This window comes from Zootoca vivipara, chromosome 3 (genome assembly GCF_965207765.1).
Source record: "Zootoca vivipara chromosome 3, rZooViv2.hap1.1, whole genome shotgun sequence".
In the NCBI taxonomy this organism is placed as follows: domain Eukaryota; kingdom Metazoa; phylum Chordata; class Lepidosauria; order Squamata; family Lacertidae; genus Zootoca; species Zootoca vivipara.
In genome coordinates this window covers 113,617,490-113,620,879 of record NC_142586.1, presented here as the reverse complement: position 1 = coordinate 113,620,879, position 3,390 = coordinate 113,617,490, and the positions used below count along the sequence as shown (strand labels likewise).

Below are 3,390 nucleotides of genomic sequence, written 5' to 3'. Positions count from 1 at the left end.
ATTTTTAAGTCAATAGATACAGGATCTCATAGCTGAGATGACAACAAAGAGAATCATAGTTTGGGGAATCAACAAACATTTCATAAAATGCAAAGTGAAAGTATTTCAAACGATTTCGATTCTTGAGTGACAAGAGTTGATTTTGGCAACAGTCTCAGAAACCTAACACCATTCTGCCCCTTTCCTGGTATAAACCGTATAAATACCAGCAAAGCTTCCATAGATTCTCCACCCTTCTCTTCATCGAGCCTTTTCCTTCCATTAGCATCACAACTGCAGCCAATCTTCAGCCATGAAGATGCTCTACGTTCTCGTTGCTGTTGCCTTCTTGGTCTTCCAGGTCCAGGCCAATCCCAAACCACCATCCGAGGATGAAGCCAAGGAGCCTCTTGACCCTGAAACCAAGTTGAAAGAGGGTAAGTTGGGCTGAATTGTCATTCTTTCATATTGCAGCTTGTGGAGGAATCCTAGAATCACGGTTGGAAGTACATATCTAGGTCAGCTCAGCCATAGTATTGCAGAAAGAGAATTCTTTTGACTTACAAGCTGTAGTTACCATGGACTTCCCAGCCTCATAGGAAGGACTTGGGCAATCTGGTTCATTGTCCAGCTCATCATGATGCATTTACTTCTTACTGAGTTTGGTGGGACTTTGTGTTTTAGGACTTCCTTCTTGACCTTTCTTCAGAGGATGGGATGGGCTGTCCTCCCCCCCCCCCAAAGAATCCCTCATAAGCAAATCTGTCAGGAGCTTCTTTGTGGCAGTGGCTGAGACTGGAATCCACATTTGCAGGGCATCCCATTTTCCATGTCCTCCCTCTCCCTCTCCCTCTCCCTCTCCCTCTCCCCCAAACCCTTTCCCTAATCTTAGTGCCATCACTCCTGCCCCAGTTCCTGAGAGGGACATGTGAGCACTGTGAGAACAGGATGCTGGACTAGACGGGCCACTGGCCTGATCCTGCATGTACTTACTATTTTCTTTATATGCAAATTGAAACACATCCATCATTTGAAATTCAGCCTTCTATGAATTTTTCAAGGTGGCTCTCCTAGACAAATAATGTTTAGAAAGATGCATCCATTAGGGGAAAGTGTGTCATGTTTATAGCAAAACAGCATTCAATATGGGCATAATTTATTTAATGGGATGTCTTACTCACCTTTTTCATAATGACCAAAGACAAAATATAAAAAATACAAATAGATATAAAATAGATGTAAAAAGTATAAGTCGTACAGTGTAAACACCAGCAAGGATATAAAACAATAAAAGGAAGCAACCCCCCCCCCAATTTTTTTTTTAAACAAAGCCAGTAGAATATTGATTGAACTGCTCCCATGGTGGTTGGCACTGACTAGAACTGGGAGGGCAGAAGGCAAGGAGGCCAACAGTGGTTGGAGCCAAAGCCAAGCCAACAAATTCTGGTCTTGTCCCCCTCGTTCCCTCTGTTGAGTTCTACAGGGGCTACAGGAGGAGGAAACCAACAGCTAGTTTGACATAAGAAGGCAGGCACAAAAAGTTCACAAAAGTGGAAACCCACAAAGGAAGATTGGTTGAATAAACTGACAGGGTATGTGGAGTTGGCAAGTTTGACAACAAGAATCAGAGACCAGGAGGAGCCTGTGATTAGAGAGGAGTGGAAGCCCTTTGTGGTATATGAAGAAATGTAATAGCGGATGAATACACAAGTAGGATTTGAACTACAATCAGCAGTAAAGCAATGTAGATATCAAGTAAGGATGAAGAAGGGTGTTAGGTATAATATGCAGCAGGATAAGGGGAAACCAGGAAACCATGGAAGGTTGGAGAGGAAGTTCACATTTGTTAAAAAAAATATTGGGGGAAACCAAGTATGCAATTAACTTTTGAAAACCAAAAGAAAATTGTAAAAAAAGGGGGGGGGAGGCAGGCAGGTGGAGGCTGGCTGGAAGCAATCTGAGGTTTGGGAGTAGGGAGTGCCCAATTTGCCCTAATGGAACTGAACTACTTTCACCTTCATGATGCTCTGCCCAGCCGGAATCTCCCCTTGCATAAACTTAAGTTCCTGAGGTCTTTGCTCTTTCCTATGTCTATCAACCCCTCAAGTGTTTTCACAAATGCTGCTTTTCTCTTTCATATGCAGACCCTGGGCTGTTGCCCCAGCCAGACGATTCGGCAAGACTTAAGGTGGTCCTGTGCTCCGGCATAGATGGATACTGCCTGCCCCGGGGCTTCGCATGTCACAATGGCTTCGTATTCAAAGAAGCCTTTAACAACTGCCCATTTTCTGCAGTTCTGAAGTGCTGTGTGCGCTGATGCTGATGGCAGATGGCAGAGTCCTGAGAAACCCAGTGGCAGACCTTTCTACAACCACCAGGAAGAATGAGCCACTCCACTCCTTTTGCAGAAGATGCTGTTTAATCGATTCCACTCCTTTCACCAAATCTTTGGTTAATTCTCCCTCCTTCTTTCAATAAACAACCTATTAACTGCACACAAACCCTGCTCAGGTGGTCTCTCTTTATGTTTTCTGTTTGCCTACTTGAAAAATTGGGGAATCTGAAATCCTTGCTTATTTAACAACAACAACAACAACAACAACAACAACAACAATGAATGACTAAGTTAGGGCAGGCTCTCCACGAAGCTTGGCTTCTAATGACACAACCCTTTGCATGTTTACTCAGGGATCAGTGCCAATATGTCTACTGGAGTTTAATCCCAGGGCAGTGGGAAAGGAGTACTCTAGTTCAGGCATGTCCAACAGGTAGATCGTGATCTACCGGTAGATCACTGGACATCTGCTGTAGATCACTGGTAGATCATTGGCTCCCCCCAAAGAAGCTGAACAACTGTGGCTCTCCTAAAAAAAGCTCAACATTTTACCTCCTCCCTGAAAAAACTCAATAACTTTGACCCGAACCCCTCAAAAATGGGCCTTCCTCCTTCCTAAAAAAAACTCAACAACTTTGACCTAAATCCCCAAAAAGGGGGTAGATCACTGCCATTTTATAACTGTGAGTAGATCACAGTCTCTTGGGAGTTGGCCACCCCTGCTCTAGTTCATTGGCTGAGTGTTTCCAGCCAGCATGGCTAATGGTCAGAGATAGTTTCCTCTGTATTTCCTCCCCCACTTTCCCTTTTAAGAGTCAGGACATTAAGTCGATAGTTCATCTTCTGATCTTCTGTTTTTGTGTGTTAAACGTAGGGAGGAAACTACTCCCGGACATGGAAGCTTTAGATGAAATGGCCTTGTCTTTGGGTAGGGAGGGATATATATATATATATATATATATATATATATATATATATATATATATATATATAGTCATAGAGTTGGAAGGGACCCTGAGGGTCATCTAGTCCAATCCCCGCAATGATAAGCAGCTCTCCATTACAGGGATCAAACC

At 43.5% G+C, this 3,390-nt stretch overlaps 1 long non-coding RNA gene across 1 annotated transcript; it reads left to right on the top strand.

Moving 5' to 3' along the window:
- Positions 1–226: 226 nt before the first annotated feature.
- Positions 227–2,480, top strand: LOC148686447 (uncharacterized). The gene is made up of 2 exons (XR_015949410.1): positions 227–416; positions 2,124–2,480. It is a non-coding gene; the product is annotated as an uncharacterized LOC148686447 (long non-coding RNA).
- Positions 2,481–3,390: the final 910 nt, after the last annotated feature.